We start from the raw sequence: 23,302 nt of genomic DNA, 5'->3' as shown, positions 1-23,302 counted from the left end.
GCTGAAAGGGCAATGAGGCCGGGGTGGACTCCAGAGGCCACCGAGTATACTTCAAACAGACCTTTGCCCTTTGCCTCTCTCGAGTTTGTTTAAGTGGGGCTTCTGGTTCTTTCTCTCCATCCTCCCTCAGTGACATAGTCACTTATACACCAGTTCACCCTGTCCCTCAGGAAATGGTCTTGTGAACCTAAAAAAAACAAAAAACAAAAAAAAAACCAAAAAAACAACCCACCCAAAATACCCAAACTCACATGGCCTAAATGCACTCAACCAAGTTAGTTTCTTGTACTGTCCCTTCTGTTCCATACCAGTGTTTCTGTTCAGGGCTAGGGGCCAGTTTAGTCGGAGTCAATGAACTCCCCCCAGACTTAGACCGAGAGAGGAGGGTCATCCAAGACAGCCAGTCCAGACCTGCCGCAGCTCTGTGAATGAGTACTGGATCACCCCGCCACGCCCCCCGCATGCCTTGCCACGCCCCCGAACTGAAGGTGTTAGGCTATGGGTTTCCCTGCAGATCCACGAACAGGTGTCTTGATCGCCCAACCACTGTCAATCTAGAGTTACACCTGGAATTGTGCAGATTGTCTAAACTCATGTCTGTGTTCCCATGTCTTAGTCCCAAGGGCCTTGGAATTTCACCAAGAACCCAGGGCTATCACCCACTCTACGCACTGACCAACAGAGGAGACCCTAATCCTGATGGAACTAAAACAGTAGCAAACCCTCTTCATTACCATGGGGCTGTGACAAGGGACAGCTACATTATGCTTGTCTTCTTTGGGGACAATTACTGTGGTTACTAATGGCCACATGCTAAGACCTTTGCAGCTGCTGTCTTGTTCAACTTACAACACACCAGTTCTTTCAGTACTAACATTATTCATCACCCAAGGTCATGTGGTTATAGGGGTAGAGGTAGAATTTGAAGCCAGCCTCTTGTCCACTCCGACCCCATGAGCTTTGACTCTTGTCAACCATAGCTCATCCCTTTGCCCCACTCCAATCCTGTGTTCAAGATTTCTCAAAGCACAGCTCTATCTTTTCAACCTTTTCTTTTCATTCTCTGGTCACCAGGTTTGGGTCCAGGTAAACGGTTCTCAAATTCTGTTCACACGTCCCATATAATGGGGGGATGAGATGAGTGACAGATAAAGTGGACCTTCTCATGATCTGTGTCCCATTGCTGCCACCCCAGCTGGAAGTGAGGGGAACAGTGAACTCTAACCCAGCATCTTACATTGGGTGGATAGGGATGGAGGCATTCCCTGTGCCTCTCTACCCACATGCACATGCTCTTTCTGTGGCTAACCTTGCTTTCCTGAGCATCGCCTTAAATGCCAAGGATGCATTTCCTGAGAAGATCTGGTAGCCAGCTTTCCTGTTTCCTTAGAACCTATCCCACTTCCTTCCTAAAGCAGCCATTTTCTCCCTGGAGGACTCAGGTACTGTAAGCGCCAAAGCCCTGTCCCACCTAGTGGTAGCATCTGGGAATTGCCACCGCCATACACGAGAGACCAGTGGTAAATCCTGAAGATTTGAACCCAGCCCCTACTCCTGTTCTCAGAATCCTGGAATAGAGTCATTTAAACTGGAAAGATTAGAGGTGACCATCACTCTGGCACTACTACAAATCCCCCTGCTTCTGCTGTGGCTACAGAAGTCTTACTGTGTGCTCGGCTTGTAGCAACTGAGTTTACTTTATCTCACTGCATTCTGGACTCCTGGAAGTTGGAAACATCATTACCATTTTAGAGATGAGATAATGAAGACTTGAACTCAACCATCAGAGCTCCCACTGCTGGTAAGAAGTGGACTGGGAGATGGATTCCAAGTGACAGTGACTTTGGGTCGTTGGGTTAGCATCTCCATTTATCCAGGTAATCAAGCAAGTTTGTTTTATCTGGAAAACAGAGGTTTCCACACACACACACATAAGCTTTTTTGAATATTAAATGAGACAATGCCCAAGGAACATGAGACGGGAAGGCTGCACACAGTAGGCCCTTGCTTATTCCCTCGAAGCCTACCTGCCTCCCCCCGCCCCCTCCCTGTGTATGAGTTCTGTATGTTTCTTTGTGTGCATGGACATGGAAGCCAGAGGTCAATGGCCGGTGTTTCCCTCTATTGCTCCTTCCCTTGTCTTTGAGATAGGGTCTCTCACTGAACTTGGAGCTTGCCAGCAAGTCCCTGGAACTCTCCTGTTTCTGCCACCCCAGTCCTGGGGTTATAGGTGTGCACCCCACAGCTTTTGACTTGGGCTTGGGGGATGCTTGCACAGCAAGGCCTTCACTGACTGAGCCATTTCCCCAGCCTCGAGCTTCCAGGCCTGGTAGCTGACCCACTACCTCCTCCTCTGACAGGTTGAGCCTCTTTCCACTCAGACCTCAGGAGCTACTTGCTAATCATTTACCCAGCCATTCACTTCTTAAAGATGTGTTCACTTTATTTCAGGTGTGGCTGTTTTGTCTTAGTGCACTATGTGTGTACATGGTGCCCATGGAGGCCAGAAGAGGGCATAGGACCCCCTGGAAATGGAGTTACGTACCGTTGTCAGTCACTATGTAGGTTCTGGGAACCAAACGCAGGTCCTCTGCAAGAGCTGGAAGTGCTGTTAACCAGTGGGCCATCTCTCCAGCCCTCTATCCACGAATTAAAAAATATTTTTAAAGAATTGTGTGTGTGTGTGTGTGTGTGTGTGTGAGAGAGAGAGAGAGAGAGAGAGAGAGAGAGAGAGAGAGAGAGAGAGAGAGAGCTGTGAGCTGTAGGTACTGGGACCCACCCTTAACCACTGAGCAACCATCCCTCCATTCACTCATTCATGAAATACCTATCGTATGTCACACATACTGAGTGGACCCTTGGAACTCAAGCAATTAAGGGCTACATTGCTTTGTCCTGGAGACAAGAAGGTAAGGAAAGGAAAGTGGCCTTATGGAGTGTAGGAAACCCTTATGGCATTTTCTGTCATCTGTACTAGACACAAGGGGCAGTGTACAGAGTCAAAGCACACCACATTGTGTGCACTTGGAAAGGGACACAAAAGCAGGACGTCAAAGGCAGGTTACAATGAAGACATAGATAAATGTCTTAAGATTTGGAGGAATGGGCTGGAGAGATGGATGGCTCAGCTGTTAAGAGCCCTGACTGCTCTTCCAGAGGTCCTGAGTTCAATTCCAGCAACCACATGGTGGCTCACAACCATCTGTAATGGGATCCGATGCCCTCTTCTGGTGTGTCTGAAGACAGCCCCAGTGTACTCATATACATAAAATAAATAAATAATTAAATAATATTTTTTTAAAAAAGGTTTGGAGGACTGGATGGCCAGAAGACAGAAAATGCCCTCATTTCAAAGGAAAGTGAAGTTGGATTAGTGAATGGGTCAGGCAAAGCCTAGCAGTGGTCTGAAGGGGAAGGCAGTGGCCTGGAGGAGCATCCTGGTACCCAGTGCCTGTTGCCATGAGGTTGTGGAATGTCTCAGGTCTACTTTGCTACTCACCTTGGTTAGACCTTAGAGAAATAAAATCAGGAGCAAGGCTTTTGCCTGAGCCAGGCACTGTGCTGGACTCCAGTTTTCAGCCCCCACTTCCCAGATGAGAGCCTTAAGCAAAGGCCGTCCATGACTCCCCTAAGCCCTAAATACAGAAGTCAGAAGGCAAACCTGGACAGCTTGACCTCTAAGGAACAAATGCTCTCTATCACAGGCCATGGTGTATCTTTCTCCAGGTAACAAAGGCTGTGGGGGAGGGCTGGCTTGCTGGGATCCAGAGCTTGCTGTATAAGCATGATGATCTGAGCTTGAATCCCCATCACCCATGTGTCTGTAGCCCAGAATTTGGAGGCAGTCAGGCAGCTACCCAATGGCTCTCTGGCCAGCCAGGTTAGCCATAAGGGCAGCTTCAAGGTCAGTGGGAGATTCTGTCTCAAAGTCACAAAGTGGGAAGTAGAAACAGAGGAATCTGATACTCTATGTTCTACTCTAGCCTCAGTATGCATGCTCAAGGGTATTTACACATGTGCATGCAGTCACCATATGTACACCACATAAACACACACACACACACACACACACACACACACACACACTCTACCCTCTACCTAACAATCATCATTTATCTTCTATCATTTCTTTATCAACTCTATCTATCTATCTATCTACCTATCTAAGACAGAAGAGCTAACACTAGTGATGGGGTTGCATCCTCTGTGTCAACCAGGCATCCTCAAGTGTCACTTGTGGTACTGAGAGGAACTGGCCTTTGGGGCATGTTGATATCATGAGAGGCTGCAGACATGAATCCATGCCTGGCAAGTTTTCAAAATCTCTTCAGTTCTTATTTTCTCATCTTTAAAACAACAGTACCCACCAGGATTACCCAGAAGGGTTAACAGTTACAGATGAAGCACCACAGTGCAGGCATACAGCAAACATTCGCTGTATAATAGTATCTATCTATCTATCTATCTATCTATCTATCTATCTATCTATCTATCTATCTATCTATCTATCTATCTACATCTACATCTACATCTACATCTATATATATATTTAAACCAGGAGAATGTTCGTTTTGTCTAGATTCTGATGAAGTCTTGACCTTGGTACCCCTAACCTATATGGTCAGATGTTTGTTTCATGGGCTTATGAATTTTTATGAGATTCCACTTTTATAGTTCTCTGTAATGCTCCAGTGCTGGTGGGCGCATCAGCACCTGACCTCTCAATTAGCCAGGCACTTCCCCGCCATGGAGCCCCAAAGCCACGGGTTTTCTCCTGTCTGGTGAAGTCCCCCAAGCCCCCATCCTACACCATTTGCATTGTGACTTTATTATTTCGATCTCCTCCAGTCAATATTGAGAACAACCTGGCTGTGATTCCCTCCAGGGTACTCAGCAATCCCCAGTGGGGAAGTTGTGGTTTCATCAAGGTGCAGGCATCATGAAACCGAGAGAGAGGTGGCAGAGCAGAGCAGTTATCCAGAGGTAGGAGAGAGAAAACTCGCTCGAGCTTCAGTAAACGGAAGCCACGTCAGTCTTTTTTTCTTTGATTTTAAAAAGAGACTCGTTGTTGAGACCTCAACACAACCACATTTAAGGAAATAACAGTACAATAAAGCCCCTACCCTTCCCCTGACTTCTAAAATGCTTGCCCAGCGATTTCCCTCTGTGAGTATTTTCAGTTTTAAAATGACAGTTCGTGAAAATGCCAAACAACTGCTTGATCTGCGCCCATCTCTTTCTCTGAATATTTAGGCACTGCTAGGTCTGCTCTACCCTTGTCTCCTGTGGAGACCACAGTGGAGACCCACTCTTGCAATGTCTTGGTCCCAACCAATCCCAGGGGCTGAGGGTAGGGGGGTGATGGGATCATCAGGGACATCAAAGATCATTAAGCTATGGGCTGGCTCAAGCCTTGTATCTGCCATTTGCTGTCCAGGAGACCTCGACACAGTTACTGCCTTTGTGTTTGCAACCTCACTTTCTCCACCATGAGGCAGATATGCTGCAGACATGAGATGGCAATTGAGAGGGTTAGAAGTAGAATCTATGCACACTGGATGAGACAGTGAGCAGCTCATGGTTACTATTGGAGATGAGCCATCTCTAACACCATGATGGACACTTTTTACATTTCCCCTCCTTTGACATTCTTCTTGGGAGAAGAAGCCCGGAAGTGGTATTGTTAAGATCACAAGTGCAGATGTATTTTTGTGTGGTATTTTAGGATGTATTGCCTATGCCATCCAGGAATTCAGATAATCATTGGCAGTGTAGACAGCATTTGACCCAAAGTGAGCAACCAGAAAAGACTTGAGAGGAGACCTATTATCATGAGAACTTTGTGAAGACAAGCAGGGCCTTCAGGATCAAGGATGAAGCAAGGGGTAGAAGCAGGGATTGGAGGGCAGCAGGAAACCAGAGATGAGGCTGAACAGAGTGCTACTGAAAAAAAGATGTCCTGGGTGTGTGTCAGTCCATATAAGCCATCTGGGCCTTTAGGGATTTCATACTAAAACATGGCTTGCTCTTCCAAAAGCTGATTTCCACTATTTACCCATGACGGAATTTGCCCAAGTCTTGAGTTTATAGTAAAATTTCTCCCTTCATTCATTTGTTTCTCTGGTTCTTTTCTTGAGGAATTTATTAAGCTGTAAAAACAAGGTTCTCATCAAGTATACTGTGGGTCAAGCCTGTGACCTCAGCACTTGGGAGGTTGAGGTAGGAAGATCACGAGTTCAAAGCCATTGTAGGCTACATAGTGACCCCTGTCTTAGAGAAAGGCTGGGAATGTGATAAGGTGGGAAACCCCTTGTCCCTCATCTAGAACACTCTGGGTTCAACCCCAGCACTGAAAACAAAACAAAACAAAACAAAACAGCCAAGACTGCCACCCATCTAATCTTGATTCTTTGTGGTTTTTGTTTGTTTGTTTTTTGTTTTTTTTTGTTTGTTTGTTTGTTTGTTTGTTTGAGACAGGGTTTCTCTGTATAGCCCTGGCTGTCCTGGAATTCACTTTGTAGACCAGGCTGGCCTCGATCTCAGAAATCCGCCTGCCTCTGCCTCCCGAGTGCTGGGATTAAAGGCGTGNTTTGTAGACCAGGCTGGCCTCGATCTCAGAAATCCGCCTGCCTCTGCCTCCCGAGTGCTGGGATTAAAGGCGTGCGCCACCACGCCCGGCTTTTTTTTTTTTTAAGACAGGGTCTCTCTATATAGCCCTGGCTGTCCTGAAACTTATGATGTAGACTAGGCTGGCCTCAAACTCACAGAAATCCGACTGTCTCTGCCTCCTGAGTGCTGGGATTAAAGGTGGGCACCACACTTGTGTAATACTGATCTTTACAACCCATCAAAGCTTGGCTTCTCCAGCCCACCAGTTTGCTTGTTTTCCTTCAGGTGTCAGTAAGCCTTGGTGCACAACTCCCGTGCTCCTCTTTGGGGTGTGCAGTTGGGACTGTATTATTTTGACAAATGCCTTGGTATTTTATGGCACATCTCTACGAGTGGGTAGGGCAGCACCTGGTGAGGACTGGCGTGATCTGAGTTCAGGGCTGGGTCTTTCGCCACTTCACGTGTCCTCTGAGGGGGGAAGCCATGCTGAGTGGCCGTGCTCCTAGTGATGGGTATAGTTTTGAGCATTCACGAATCAGTTCTTAAGTTCTTGTGATAACATGCCAAGCAGATTGTAATAAAAGAATCCATCTTTCTGTCAATGCATTAATGGGCCAGAGAGATGGCTCATTGGATAAAGACATCTACCACCAACCCTGGGGACCTGAGATCAGTCCCTAGGACCCATTTGACTGAAGGCGAGAACTGACTTCCACAAGTTGTCCTCTGAACACACACACACACACACACACACACACACACACACACACACACACATAAATGTACTTGAAGCACCCTATGGGTACCCTCAAGGACGGTGTCCTTGCCCTCTCCTTCCTGCGGTCCCCTCCCCATGCTAATGTTGAGGTTGCTATCGCTCTGCCATGTGACCACTGATCTGACTCTGACTTTGCACTTAGGATCTATGGATTAAATCTCCACTTAATTTAACTCTTTACTCCATTGATCTTCAGAGAGGAAGCATTAAATACACAGAACTGGAGCTGGGCCTTATGAGCTAATGGAGTTTGGCTGGACAACTCTCTAGACACTTTCCTTCTTTCTGTTCTCTCTCTTAGACCAACTTCCAGAAGCTATTTGGGGATCTCATCGGTAGACTGGGTGTGCCCACGCCATCAGGGGCCAGTGTGGGCTCTGCACAGCTCTTCGTTCCCAGGGGAACCAATCAGGAAGTGACTGTAAGCCCCAGACTGAATCTGAAGACCACATTTATTGCTAGTGAAAGAAAAACCCCTAGGGCCATCTAGTCAAATACAGATGAAACTATAGTAAAACATTCTTTAAGTTAAAAAAAAAATTGCAAACAGATTCACGGTGTCAGAGTAGCACATCGAGAGAGAGGTCTTCACTGGACCACTACAGCTTTTGAGGCATGACAATTCGTAAAGACTTGGATTTCCAACTGGATCCCTTGGAAGTCCTCCCCATCCCAAGAATTCAGGTGCTCACAGCTTTCATAGAATGGCAGCTATTTAGGAGCAAGGGAGTTTGAAGGGCCTGGGCTACTGCCAAGTGCTCAAAGAATCTGGTGTCAGTTAAGGCTGAGAATGCCACAGCAGCATTATAAGAGCACGTGGAGATGGAGTCCCTGGCCCAGGAGGGCACACGATGAGGAAGGTCACCTGGGCTCTGTGTGTTCAATTTGAGGACTCAGAATGAGGTCCTCAATCTTAGCATTATTCACCAGGGAGGGAAGTCACTGACCTGTAAGGGACTAGATGAAGACTCCTTTTCAATGCTTCATCCAGGCAAAGGTGGCCTGTTCTTCCCTTTGGAGAGTGTTAAGGATATTATATATGGAAAAGAGGTCTCCATTGTCTCTGTACCTATGTCTGACCTGTGTCTTTTCCTGAAGCCTCTTGAATTCTGAGCTTTGAGCGTCTCGCTCTTTCTACCCATCACTTCTAACTCTCACTGACTCTGCATCAACCACAGTTTGGCTTGTATGGGACCACAGCTTGTATGGTCAGGGATCATGGCCCCAACACCATCTGGGAGCATGTTAGATTGCAGATGCAGAGCATCAGGCCCCGTGTAGACCCATGCAGGGCTGGTGTTTCACCAATCTCTCTAGGGGAGTGGTGGTTGATGCTTGGTGGCTTTGACAGGGCAGGGTCATCATCCACTGGCTACCGCTATCTACACACAAGGCTGAGCAAGCCACTGAATGGTGTTAGGCCTTGAGGTTTTTCATGTGACTTGGGGTATTTGGATTGAACCAAAGGATACAAAAGTAATTTCTGAGCATCTATGAAAGATGAACCAGCAGGAAGCCTGTCTTCAAGGAACTTAACAGTCCAGGGGTGGAGATAAGGGAAATGTGCAAGTAATGACACTACAAGGCACAAGATGAAAGTGGCTTCGGGGAGGAGCCAGGACTCAAGGAGGGGTAGCCCTGCCAGCTCAACCTGAAGAGGTTCACATGGGACATGTGCTTGAGACCACCAACCACTGCCCAGACTGTATTGCTAAGGGCCACAGAAGTTGTGGTGGGCTGATCATTGAAGGAAGGCTTCGTTTAGGTTCATGTCACGGATCCTAACCCGGTGAGTAAATGGAAATAAAAAGAGATGAGAGGCTGGGGAAGCTTTCACTTCTGACCCATGTTTGGTCACATCCAACCTGCAGCTACTGTGAGGGCAAAGGCTTCATCCTTGCTTAACTCCATGACCCCCTGGGTGTGGCACGGGACAGGATCCAGCAAGAACTCAGTCAGTGTGTGCAGAATGGGATCAAACTGGAATGGAAATGTAGCTCTCTGGTGGCAGGGTGCTTGCCTGGCACGTGGGAGCCCTGCATTCAATCTCTAGACCCATAAAAAACAAGGAAAAAAAAGTCTCTTCAAAGAATGGATCCCAAGGGATGTTTTTCATGGGCAAGCCAAGGACACCCTAGGCACCCAGGGAATGTGAGTCCTTCTTGGGCAGTTTCAGGATAGTGTACACAAAATCCTATGGTATAGCCTCAGTTTGGGAAGCACATATTTAGTCTCTTCAAAACGGACTTGAGTTCTCTGGGGACTATATTTCAGTCTCTCTCCGGTGGCCTGTGGCATTCCTAAAGCCCATGAAGACTGCCAGGGGCTGGGGATGAGGCGATGCTGGGCTGTTAGCATTGTTGGAGAGAAATCTCAGGGTGCAAAACTTTCATGTGGAGAGTTCTTTAAAAAAGTCCTTCGGTTTTTCTAGGCACAGTCTATGTCTATTGCTCTCAAAATACAGCTGGTGAGAAGCTTGGTCTGTGGTGACTTCCCCTCATGTGGGCTTTCCGTGTTCTCACTGGAAGAGCAATGCAGAAAGATGGCAGCTCTTGGACTTCTAGCTCTGACGTGAAGTTTTGGTTTTGGACATATGAAAAATCAGACTGGCCAGGCATGGTGGTGCACGCCTTTAATCTCAGCACTTGGGAGGCAGAGGCAGGCAAATTTCTGAATTTGAGGCCAGCCTGGTCTACAGAGTGAGTTCCAGGACAGCCAGGGCTTTACAGAGAAAACCTGTCTCAAAAAACAAAAAACATAAAAACAAAAAAGAAAAAGAAAAATCAGACTGTCTAACCTGAAGGAAACTTGTATGTGAACAAATGTCTGGAGACTGCAGGTTAATGAAACACATGAACTGATAGGCCCTAATCCCTACTATAAAAATCTGGATTAAGGAAAATAACACAAGACCTGTTTATTTCCAAATACATTATTAAGTAGGAAAAAAGGTCTCAGATTCAACGACAGGTAGCAGGAGTTAAAATTGTAAGATTATTGTTTTAATTGTGTGTGTGTGTGTGTGTGCATGCACGCGTGCATGCATGTGTGCTCATTGTAAGCCAGAGGAGTTGGATTCACCCTGGAACTGGAGTTATGAGAAGCTGTGGGCTGACAGACATGGGTACTGGGAACTGAACTCAGGTTCCTGAAAGATTAGGACATACCTTTACCTACTGAGTCATCTCTCCAGCCCTAGAAGTTGTTTTAAATAGTCAGTGGAGGCATGGAAGACAAACTCTGAGGACAGAGAAAAGTGGAAATGGCCTTAGGATGTAGGAGTTAGGACTGAAAAAGCACTCCTGCATAGGAAACATGCAAGAAGCCTCCATGCCCGAGACTCAAGTAGAAAAATAGACACTGAACAAAGATGTCTACCCTGACCTATCTAGAGTGAAGGTGTGCTGTTTGAAACACAACAGCCAGGCTGGTTCATATGCCTGAACTCCCCAGGGCCCAGCAGAGGTGAAACTGTACTGAAAGTGCCTGCTGAAGAAGAACTCACCAAAAATTACAAGCTGGGCTGAACGGGAAGGTAGCTCAAGGGTAGAACATGTCCCCAACCGCCAGGCTCTCTGTCTTTCTGTCTGTGTCTGTCTCTCCCTCTCTCTGCCTCTCTCTCTCCTCTCTCTCAGGAACAAGCACTCTGATGGGCAGTTGCTAAGAGTCAGCAGAAGATCACCATTGACAGAACAGCAGGTAGCAGAATACGCTGAAAGAGATTAGGAAACATATATATTTGAAATATTTAAAGCAAGCCAAGAATGGAATAGTAAAAAGGAAAAAACAGGAAAAAGGTGAACATTTAAAAGAGAAAATACAGTTACTGAAACTCCAAACTTAAGAGACCAGAAAGATGATGAACAGTTACAAATGAAGAAAGATTTGGTGACATCTTGTTGTTGGCTAGGGTAGGCAGGCCTATAGTCCCAGTGCAGAGGAGGAGGCAGGAGGGTTTCAAATACCAGGCTGTTGTGGGACAAAACTTTTTCTAGGGAGATGCAGCACACACCCATCTATTCATCCTAGATAGGGAGCCCATGGCAGACTCAAGTACAGATACCACCAAAGTCCTATTTAGTAAACCATGAGTTTTATTGGGGTTACTTACAGATGCAGAAATGACTCAAAGACAGCTGCATCATCGCCTCCCCCTCCCCGCCCCTATCATGGATGACGGCTCACAAAGCTGAGAACCTGGAGCACACTGTACAGTCTGCAGGCAGCTCAACAGGTTGGAGAATGTTCTTTCCAAGAGACTCTGGTCTATATCTCTTGCAGGCAGCTATGCCAGCTTCTGCTTCTCCCAGGCAACTGGTCCGGTCTCAGAGTCCATTTAGCTTGGCTCCTCTGCAGTCTTCTTTGCTTTTGCTGCAGTTCAGGTTGTCTGAGAATCTTGTTGGTGGCTGCTCTTTTCCCTGGGTCTTTTTGTTTGTTTGTTTGTTTTTTGGTTTTTTTCAAGACAGGGTTTCTCTGTATACTCCAGGCTGTCCTGGAACTCACTTTGTAGACCAGGCTGGCCTCGAACTCAGAAATCTGCCTGCCTCTGCCTCCCAAGTGCTGGGATTAAAGGCATGCACCACCACCGCTAGGCTTTCTCCAGGTCTTAAAGGGAAGTTTGAATTTTTTTTAAATTGTTTACTCAGGCAGGGAGGAGCCTAGTGAATCTGGTCAGTTTCAGGGAATTCCTGGAGTTATTTTGAGTTATTTACCTTCCTGTTTAAGGAGCTTCCCTGAAGGATAGGTTGTTTCAATCTCAAAGGAAACTGTTACACAACATGGGCTAATCTAGGCTACAAAATCATATCTCAAAAACAAAACAACAACAAAAAAACCAAAAACCAAAAACCAAAAAAAACCCCAAAAATAAAAAACAAAAAACAAAAACCGGGTGTTGTGTGTGTGTGTGTGTGTGTGTGTGTTTATTTGAGGTAGGGTCTCACTATCTAGCCTTGGTTAGCCTCGAACTCTCCATGTAGTTCAGCCTGGCCTTGAACTCTCAGAGAGCCAGTTGCCTATTTCCTGAGTGCTTGGATAAAAGTTGTGCCCTACCACATCTATCCTCTAACACATTTCTTACACAGCAATGTCAGACTGACAGCAGATTTCTTATCAGCTATTAAAGATGCCAGAACCCAGTGGGAGTAATCTTTAAAATGCACAAGAATAGCCACTAACATACAAATTCATAGCTAAGGTGTAGTCAAGACTGAAAACAATATAAAGACTTTTTTCAGATAAAGAAGAGCTTATCTGTTATAATCCCTCAATGAGAGAATTACTAAAGGATGTACTTTGAAGACAGCTGATCCTATATGAATTGGCACTTAAGAACCAACACAAACAAAAAATAAATACATGATTGTATAGTCATATTTAAATAATACTGACTATAAATTATTTCATACAATATTTTGTTGGATTAAAAAAAATAAGATGACACCGAAGAACTATAACACTGTACAAACTTGGGAAGGACTGAAGTTTCTACATTTGGGGGAAAGAAGTTGGAGATATTAACATCACACTGATATTTCAAGAGTTCTTACCTTAGGTAGTGAGGGGGACAAGAAGTAGAATGGAGGGCTTCCAAACTGAAAGGAAATAAAGTGAGTAAGATTTTATTGTTAAAGTGGAAAGAGAGACATGGACCAAAGAAGTAAAGATAAAATAAGTAGAGGCTGGAAGGAAGGCTCGGTGGTTAAGCGCAATGGATGCTCTTCCAGAGGACCCAAGTTTGATTCCCAGCTCCTATATGTTGGCTCACAAAGATCTTTAACTGTAGTCCTACTCTCTTTTGGCAACCTTGGGAACCAGGAACAGATATGGTGTTCAGATATACATGTAGGCAAAGCAAAGCTCTCATACATGTTAAATCAATCAATCAGTCAATCAATCAATCTTTTTTTTTTTAAAAAAATATTAAAATGGATTCCACTAATGGAGACAATTCTAATCGGATGAAACCTGACATTTCTGAACTCACACTTAGTGTCAGACTCTATGCTGGGATAGAAAAGATGAACAACTTCTTCCCTAAGCTCAGTCTAGCTGGGGACAACTAGAAGTGATGTGTCATGAGAGGGCAAGCAGTGCCTGGAGGCTGGGGGTGGCACATGGGGAGGAAGCCAGGGATGGCTTTCTGAAGACGGTGAGACCTTTGCTTCATCCTGAAGGATGAGTGAGAAGTCAGAAGAAATAGCACGTACCAGGCCGGCATGACGGCTCAGCTCGTGACAAAGGCATGGAACAGGGCCCAGTCTGCTCGCTGTCTTCTTTTGTTACGGATGAGGAGTTTGAAGCTCCAAAAAGGTAAGGAGACTGCCCCAAAGGTCGCCCTGCTAATTGGTAGCAGAACTGGAATCTGTCCTAAAGACTTATTCACACACACACACACACACACACACACACACACACACCCCTCAGAAGGCCTCCAGTGCCTTAGGTTTGCTCCAGAAGGGCTAGAGAGCATGGGGTCGAGATTTCAGAAGACTTTAAGAAGGTGCTGCCTGTGGGTGTGGGCGCTGGATCTGTCTCTGGCCTGTGCCGGGCTGGAGCAGAGCCAGGAACCCGGGCAGTTTTCAAGACTGAGCTGCCTGGCTCACCCCAAGGAAGCCTCTGCCTCCAGCCACCTCACCGACGCTGGGTTTAATCATTAACTCCAGGTTCACAGAGCTGAAGCTGGAGTGCACAGGGTCTGGGGAGCAGCCTGGGTCTCCAAGGAGCCAGGAGAAAGATGGCTCAGGAGGAGAAGAAGGGGGCAAAGTTTAGAATGGGCTTGCTCATCCCTGAATGGATACACCATGAGCACAGGGACAAGGTTCTGATTGTGACTGTCGATTTTGCTGGAGTTTAAACAGTGGTTTTTTGTAAGCTTGATTTCAGGGCATCCTTTCAATGTTCATTGAATGTTGTACTTCTGTCTGCTGCAGCGTTCATCCCATGGGATAAGAATTTACCTCTATGAGCATTAAATGTAGCTCATAGAGAGCAGGACTCTTTCTTCCCATCAGCCTCAGTGCCTGGCACAGCCTGGAATATGATCAGTGCTGATTAAATATTTGCTGAGTGAATGAAGCTCAACTCTGCCTAAAAGTGTTTTTAAATGTCCCCTTTAAAAAAAAATGGGCACTAATTTTTTACTGTTACTATTACAATTATTATTATTATTATTATTGAGATAAAGTCTGACTCTGTAGCCCAGGCTGCCTTGGAACCCATAGCAACTTACCTGCTTCAGCTCTACAAGACTGGGGTCACACAGATGAAACATCACACTAACTTGCTTTTATTTATTTATTTATTTATTTATTTTGAGGCAGAGTATCACTATAATGCCCAGGCTACAGTCAAACCTGCTACTCTCCTGCTTCAGTTTCTTCAGTGTTGGGATTACACATTTGCACCATCAAGCCAAATGGCTGATTTTATTTAAAAAAAAAAAAAAAAAAAACTTCAATAGAGCAGGACATGGTGGATCATTCTTTTTATCCTAACACTCAGGAGACAAAGGCAGGTGGAGCTCTGTGAGTTCAAAGCCAGTCTCGTCTACATAGAGAGTCCCAGGCCAGCCAGGGGCACAGTGAGACCCTGCCAAACAAACAAACAAACAAACAAACAAACCAGCAGCAATAGTAAAAAGTTCAGTGGAGGTTTGCAGACGTCACTTGTATAGTAGCCGAGTCTGGGTAAAGTCCCCTGGTCTCAAACAGGTGGCAGTCTTCTTCCCCTTTGTCCCTAACATCTGAGAAAAGACAGGGTATGGTTGAAGCTGCTTAAGCATTCTCCAGACACGGGTGTTATTCAAGCACGAGGCCACATTTGACTGAGGAAAGGAAAGCCCCACGGGGCAATAAAGGTAACTGCCCCTTGTCATTTCGGGGATCTTGCAATGGGAAAGACTGTTGGCAGAAATACGGCTCTGACCTGGGAGTACAAGCTCTTAAAAGGTGTTTGTGTATTCTTCCAAAGCAAAAGTCCAAAACCAGACAAACAAACGCCACCTTCCTCTTGAGAAGTAAGATGCAGGTGGCAACAAGACTTCTATCTCATGCTGATTTCACCTACTTCCTGGTGGGTAGATACGGCCATGTCTTCTTCCCATGGTATTTGTGAGGACTTAATGGCTGAATGGCATGGGAAACCCTTGGCAGCTAGAAGATGCTCACACACAGTGCAGATGCCTTCTGTCTCTTGAAAGTAGGATCATCTCACCGAACCAGGTATGGAGATATAGTCCGTTCCTGGAAGTCATGTGAACGTGGGCATCAGGTCAGAGCTGAGGCTCGCTCTGCTGATATGGCCTCAAATGTAAACATTTGTTGGTATTGTGTGGCTGTAAGGGATGCTGGGGGAAGAAATTCCCTTTGCAGGAATAGCCACTGTCCTGGAAGAGCCAGAATACCTTGTTGGACCTGGGCCAAGAAAGCTGACTCTCCTCCCCAAGCCAAATCTGTCTCAGGCTGTGGAGGAAACTGGCCAATGTCAGGGAGCCTCCATTCGTGCTGCCTCTGGGTGGTTTACCTTAGCAGGGTGGTGGCATGTATAGTGTGACCAATTTGCCTTCACCCCATTTTACCACTGGAACTTCCTCAGAGTTCTGAAAGTCTTTTAAGGTTCTAGCTCTCTACTGTAGTCACCGTCAGGAGGTAAATCTGTTCAGAAAGGACCCTGGCATCCTCCTTACCCTCAGCTCAGTCCACAGTCGCTGTAAAGAGAATTCCCTGACCACCTGATGTCTCTCCCTGCCCCTCCTCCTTTAAGTCTCACTCTCTCGCCCTAAAATCTGAGATGAAATGAAAGGTAAATTGCCAAGGGAGGTCCTCTCCCAAGGCAGATTTCCTGTCTTTGCTTGTGAGCACAGAGACCCTGAGTGGGGAGGCCAGTGGCTGAGCACTCTCCCAGAACCAGCCCTGGGGTGACAGGTGTATCAGAGAGTAACTCCTTCAATGGTGGGGGAGGGAGGAATAAAAAATAGAGGAGGTAGAAAGATCCTAAGGGCTGCCCCTGTTTTTCTCTATGCCACCCAACTTGAAACTGCCTCCAGGAACAGAGAAGGGGGGTAGGGGAGAAAGAGGAGAGAGAGAGAGAGAGAGAGAGAGAGAGAGAGAGAGAGAGAGAGAGAGAGAGAGAGAGAGGTGGGAGTGGGAGAAAGAGACAGGGAGGGGGAAATCAAAGAAAATTGCAAAAGTCAATGGGCTGGAACCAGAGGCAGCCTCAGCAACTGCAGTGTGACTTTGATTCTCCTATCATAACTCTGAATTAAAAATTCAGGCAATTATCTGCATGGCTTCCTTCTGATTAGAATGAGCCGGAGCCTCATTAATGCATCGGCACAGAGGAAAACCATTAGGGTCTGTGAAATGGAATGTTTCTCTGAGAACAGGTTCCGCTTGATGTAAAATGCCCAGCAAAAAGAAATTTCACACATTTTTAAGCTCAGAGTCACAGGACGGCACCCTGCTTCAGGGCTACAGACCATGCCACAGCCATTCCTTCGCAGCTGGCACTGGGTGAAAGCCATCTTTGTCTCCCAGCCTCTCTGCTACGAATGCTCTTGGGTGCGGGGAGGTGAGGGTCCTGACGTGTTGACTCAGCCTGGATCCCCTGGTCTCAAGGACCCTGAACCATGATGAGTACCTGAGCTTTCTGGGAACTTACTGTCCTCCTCTGCAGAAGAACTAGAAGCCTGCTCAGGACAGCAAAGGTTCTAGGCTCCAGAAAAGATCAAAATAGCTGCGTAGCCTCAACTAAATTGGTATTGATCCTTGTGATGACCTGGACATCCCAAAGTAATCCAAGCAGGATCTGGAGAAGTTGAGCTAGCCTTCGAGGCTGGTTGATGGAGAGGGGGTGATGGTTTGGAGGGAAGGAAGGAACTTTTGTCTAGTTACTCAGGTTGTAAGAAACAGAGCTCCCGGTTATATACAATGTTATTGCCTGGAGCCTGTCTGGGTAGCTACCCTTTAGTCTTTAGAATGGAAAACGAACTACAAAACAAAAGGAGAAACCTGGAGCCTAGTTTTAATATCTTGAGCTCTGATAACTCCTGCCTTCACCTCAGAAGTGCTGAGACTGCAGCTGAGTACTACCACATCTGGTTTACAAAGTGCCGGGGGATCAAACGCCGCCCCTCCCCCAACTAACTCATTCATGTGAAGCTTATGAAATAGCAACAAAAAAAATAATTTTATGGTTGGGGGTGACCACAACTTGAGGAACACAAATAAGAGACTTGGTGATTTAACTGTCCCCTTTTCCCTCACCCCTCCAAGCTCTGAGCCACACATTTCCCTAACACTTTGCTGGACCAATTCACAACCCAAATGGATGCACCTGTATTAAATGGTCCCAGCCTTAGGAAAGTTGAGAACCACTTGGTCTCAGGCTAGTGAATTGGAATTGGGTTCCCTCATTCCAGATAGCTCAACATTCCCGCATAAAGATTCTTTTTTTTTTTTTAAATTTTTTTGAGATATGGTTTCTCCGTATAGCCTTGGCTGTCCTGGAACTCACTCTGTAGACCAGGCTGGCCTCGAACTCAGAAATCCGCCTGCCTCAGCCTCCTGAGTGCTGGGATTAAAAGACATGTGCCACCACACCCGGCTTCGCATAAAGATTCTTAAGTCACCGAACGTCTGTTCTTGAGACAAATAACATCAGTAACTTCTTCAGGAGACAGGCAAATCTTGTGTGGCAAAATTCAAGATAATAGTGGGACAGTCTTGTAGGAATACAGCTGACCTCCGCCAATAGGATGGTAGAAAAAATAATCACCCTTCAAGCCGAGAGAGCCACGTTCTTCTCCTGGAACAACTGCTAATTTCTCAGAGTGAAGAATCCGGATTTGTGCGCTGTAAACAGTCTAGTCCCTAGAATGGAGTCAAGGGGTTGCTGATAGACTTTGTATCAACCGCGCCCTCTACCGGACGCCCGCGCAATGCAACAGGAACTAGTCATTTAATTTTTTTTTTTTTAAAGCGGTTTTCAGTCCACTCCCACCTTAGAGGGGTACATTCCTGGTCACCGGGGAGGTTTATTTTATTTTATTTTTATTTTTTTATGAAGTGTGTTTTTAATACTGCGGACAGTTTTATGGATGAAGGCTCCCGTAGTTTACCTCATCTTCCAACACAAATAAGAGACTTGGTGATTTAACCATCCCCTTTCCCCTCACCCCTCCAAGCTCTGAGCCACAGATTTCCCTAACACTTTGCTGGACCAATTCACAACCCAAATGGATGCACCTGAGAGCTGCTGGTGACTTCAGATGATCACCAGTCAAGGGCCAACTTCCAGGCACCCAAAGTCTAGGATGGGTGGGGGTTGTCTCTCTGGGCTCACCGGTTGGAATGAATATTTGAAAGGAGCCAGCCAATGGTCAGGAATGTGGACCTTCCAGACCAGTCAGTCTGTCCCCAGCTCTGCAGAACAGGCTCTCTTCTGGCTCCACTGCGTCTCTCGCTATTTTGGATGTGGTCCCTCCTTCCCTTTGGACCATTCTTTTCCTTCTTGGAAGGCTTACCTTTTACTACGAGAAAATGAGCATATCGGGCACTATGCTGTGGGCAAACACAGCTGGATAAGGTGCACAGGGTGAAGACGGAGGCAGCCCTCTACTTTCTCTTTGCCTCATCTGTAAAATGGGGATAAAATGGTGCTAACTTTTTACTGAAAGTGGATGTATGTGAAGAACTTCAAGCTCTTACCATCAGTCAGTGTTGCTGCTTCCACCTTGGCCCAGCACCTCCTCTATTTGCTTCAGATTTAGGTGTCCCCTCTCACTGTAGTGCAACAGGAACCTGATAGAAACTACGCTAAAGGATTTAAAGTACTTCCGCATTGCGCATGTGTATGCAAATGTCAGGAAGCAAAGGAGTTAGAGGACACCTATAGGGCACCAGTTCTCTCTTTGTACCATGTGGGTTTCAGGAATTAAACTTCAGGCTTGGTGGCAAGTATCTTTATCTGCTTAACATCTGTGTGTGTGTGTGTGTGTGTGTGTGTGTTTGTCTCTGTGTGTGTGTGTATGGTGTGCATTTATGAGTGTAGAGTCCACAAGTTAATCTCAGGTATCAAACTCAGGAGGTGTCCATCTTGTTTTTGATAAGGGGACTCTCACTGGCACCTGGGGCTCACAGATTAGGGTAGGATGGTTGGCCAATGAGCCCCATGGGAACCTCCTGTCTCCACCTCCCCAAGGCTGAGATCACTAGATTTTTTTTTCTTTTTTTTTTTTTTTTTAAGGAAGGGTGTTGGGGATTGAGCCCAAGAGTTCATGCTTATGCGCTGTTAATTGTCAACTGGACAGAATCCAGACTCAGTGGAAAGGAGGGCTCTGGGCCTTTCTCTGGGCGAGGGATGACCTCTATTATGTTAATAGATGTGGAAAGACTTGTTCTCTGGGCAGGGGATCCTGGACTGTATGGAGAAAGCCAACTGGGTGCTTCTTGTGTGTCTTCACTCTGCTTTCCCTTTGTGGATTCAGTGTGACCAGTTGATTCAAGTTCCTGCCACCGCCTTGGCTTCCCTGCCTTGGACCCTGAGCCAGGAACACCCCCCCCCCCTCGTAAATTGCTTCCGACCGGATCTTTTATCACAGTAACAGGAAAACAAACTAAGTTGTGGTCAGCACTCTACCTACTAAGCTGTCTCTCTCCTAATCCCTTTAACAAAACATTGACTCAATTTTGCACAACTGATTTTGTGTGATATTCATAGCCTGCTAGGGAAATCTGGTGTCCCCAGGGGAGCCTTGCTAACATTTAAAATTGAACAGTTGACTGTTCTCCCTACTAGGCATGTTCATATACAGGGCAACGTACCTGTCACCTGCTCCACTCTCTAGAAAACCAAGTCCTCAGGTGAGGTGCCACTTGCAAGCCTGTTTACAGAGCAGGGAGGCAAAGGGAGGGAGTTCGGTGCAGAGATGTGGTTCTTGTTAACTTAGGATTTCCTGAAGGCAGGCGGTGTTTTAGATTTTTTTCTCATTAGCTTTCTTTTTTTTTTTTTACTTGAAAAATAAAATCAGTCTGTATTTACATGACGTCACAGTAATCTAAATACCCCCCTCCCCCGTTATGGTGGACACTATCCTATTTGCCTGGCAATTGTCCCTGTCTTAGCACTAAAATCCCCACTTCTTGAAAAATTAAGATGCTCCAAATGTCCTGGACCAACCCTACCTGTCAATCAGTGGACCTGCCAGTCCCAGGGGAGCCAGGAGAGGGCATTGATGGAGAAGGCTCTCTCTCTGGAAATCAGAAGCATACATTGCCTCTGGTGGGAAGACAATGGGAACAGCCTATGTGTTTTTCCCAACATCCAGGTTTGGCAGGCCTAGCCTCCTGGAGTCCAAAGTCAGGGTATCCCTGCAGGGGAATGCTTCAGTCCTTAATGAGGGAATGGGAGGCAGGTAAGAACAGGACAGAGTCTAACAGATCATGTGAAGGGCCTGCCACACCTGTTACGAACCCTCTCAGGAAGCGCCTTGCTTTGACTGAGTCGGGCTCTGGGCCCCACCTCAAATTCCAGCCGCTTCACCCACTCGGTTTTCCTGGGTATGGGTAGGGGCCCCGAGATGTCTCTGTGCAAACACAAAACCCTTCACATAGTGGTTCCTCTGTGCACACTCATGATGGCTATCTAACCTGTGTGCCTGCTTCTCTCAGGACCACCAAGGGCCTTCCCATGTATGTGGTCCTCAGACTTCCACAGTGGGTAGGCTGCACGAGAAGTTTCTGGTCACAGAGAATGGAGCCCTGCCTGATCCCCTTCATGGCCATATGAGAGACCCAGTCATGTGGGCTATGGGGTTTGAGGCTGGATTCTTAAGGTTGTTTCCATAGGCCAATCTTGGGCAACTCGCTTCTCTACTGGCTGGCTGGGGTCTTGGCTTCTCACCGCACTCCTGAGCATCAGGCTAACATAGCAGTGAAGGAAGCCCTCTCCCTCTTGACTGGCTAGTTTTATGTCAACTTGACACAAGCTAGAGTTATCAGAGAGGAAGGAGCCTCGACTGAGAAAGTGCTCCCATAAATCTAGCTGTAAGGCATTTTCTTAACTAGTATTGATGGGGGAGGGCCCAGCCGATTGTGTGTGGTACCATCCCTGGGCTAGTGGTTCTGAGTTCTGTAAGACAGTAGGCCAAGCAAGACATGGAATGTAAGCCAGTAAGCAGCACTCCTCCATGACCTCTGCATCAGCTCCTGCCTCCAAGTTCCTGCCCTGTGTGAGTCCCTGTCCTGACTTTCTTTAGTGATGAACAGCAATGTAGAAGTGTAAGCTGAATAAATCTTTTCGCTCCAACTTGCTTTTTTGGTCATGGTGCTTCATTGTGGCAATAGAAACCCCAAGACACCTTTCTTTCCTGGGGACCACAGGGGAGATTCCTTTCAAACTCACAGGTTAAAAAAAAAAAAAAAAAACCAAAAACCTTTGGTACCATTTGGAACTGTTCTCCATGGGTGAAATGAACAGGCCTGGCTGCCTAATGCGTGGGGCTGAGTACAAGAGAAGAAACAAGGGGTAAAAGCCTGATGACTTGAGTTCTACTCAAGCACGCCAGGGGAAAAGCTGGAAGGAGCAGAGACACTGCTAATCCCAACACTCCTAAAGAGAAGGGAGGTGTGGACAGGAGAGTGGGTCAGAAGCTGGAGGATGGGCTAGCCTGGAGTCATTAGCACAGTAGCACAAAGAAGAGAGAGACCCTGCCTGGAAACAGGTGGAAGGAGAGAACCGACTAATGGAAAGTTGTCCTCTAACCTACACGTATGCAGCATGTGTGACTGAGAGCTTCTTTCTCAGCCTCCAGCTCATCATGCCACACACACTGTTAAGGTTGTTGTCAAGTTTGGCAACCCTGTCCTGGGAAGTACAGTGCGGCCTGGAAGAAGGAGTCAGGAAACAGGAGGCAGCCCTCACTCCCCTGTCCCATTACCTCCCACAGACTCAGAACTGTCATCCCCCACCCCCTATGTCAGCTTTCCCATCTCCTATAGTTCCCTTTGGTCCTGAGAAAATGGATAAACATGCGCCATTGCTATAGAGAGAAGAACTCTGGACTCCGCTGTGCGACTCTGGGCAAATCCCACCGTTTCTGTGTCAGGTTCCTTGTCTCTGTGCTATGTTGGTGGTTTTAGGGATGACTAGCTGGATCAAACAGGAACGCTTTGAGAATTGCCAAGCAATTTTACTAATGTGAAGAATTTTTATTTGGGTACTGGGGATCAGATGGGATATAATCCAATGTCTGTGAACATCTTGCTTCCTTTGTTCCCAGAGGCCTGAAGGAACTGCAAACTCAAATTTTGGATTTTAATCAAATTTGGCCTAAAGAACCAGACAGCAAAATAAATCAGCAATTGTCACAAAAATATGTATCATGCCTTAAGCCCCTAGCTATAATCTGTACTCAGAGATAGATAAGATATAGTCTTAACCTTTAGGGAGGGTGGCTTTGGCAAGTGGAACTCCAGATGGTCATTTCCACGTGTGGGTTCAGCTCCCATCCAGCTAAAGTTACAACCTAGATATCACTGAGCCTTCCTGTCTCTCCAGAGCCCCGGCTGACTGTACCACGCTCGCGGACAACTTATTTGAGCTCTGCAAATCTTGGTGACTATGTGGACAGGTGTCTGAGAGGCCAAAGGAAACCTCCTGCTGAAACCAGCCCTTCTCCATGGGGGACTTTTTGGCAAGCTTTGAAGTATCTTCTGGGAGAGGGAGGCTGCCCCATCTTGAAGATGCCATCACTGGTAATTTACTCCTCCGTTCGTTCCTGCTTCAGAGGCTGCGTTCATAAATATAGGCCCTCACCGAAGTCCTGCTCTGTGTAAGGGACGAGCCGAGCAGCAGAGGCCCAAGCTACAGGGGATGACTCGCTGAGTTAAGAAGGTCGCTGGGAGCAAGTGGCCT

At 46.6% G+C, this 23,302-nt stretch overlaps 1 long non-coding RNA gene across 1 annotated transcript in view; it reads left to right on the top strand.

Moving 5' to 3' along the window:
- LOC115032332 overlaps positions 1-22,990 on the top strand; it is a 38,430-nt gene extending 15,440 nt beyond the window's left edge. The window contains exons 2-3 of the long non-coding RNA XR_003838005.1: positions 13,564-13,699; positions 22,946-22,990. This is a non-coding gene — a long non-coding RNA (uncharacterized LOC115032332). The remainder of the gene's footprint in view (positions 1-13,563; positions 13,700-22,945) is intronic.
- The last annotated feature ends 312 nt before the right edge of the window (positions 22,991-23,302 follow it).

This window comes from Mus caroli, chromosome 11, assembly GCF_900094665.2.
Source record: "Mus caroli chromosome 11, CAROLI_EIJ_v1.1, whole genome shotgun sequence".
In the NCBI taxonomy this organism is placed as follows: domain Eukaryota; kingdom Metazoa; phylum Chordata; class Mammalia; order Rodentia; family Muridae; genus Mus; species Mus caroli.
The sequence above is the reverse complement of the archived record's forward strand: the minus strand, read 5'-3'. Positions and strand labels throughout refer to the sequence as shown.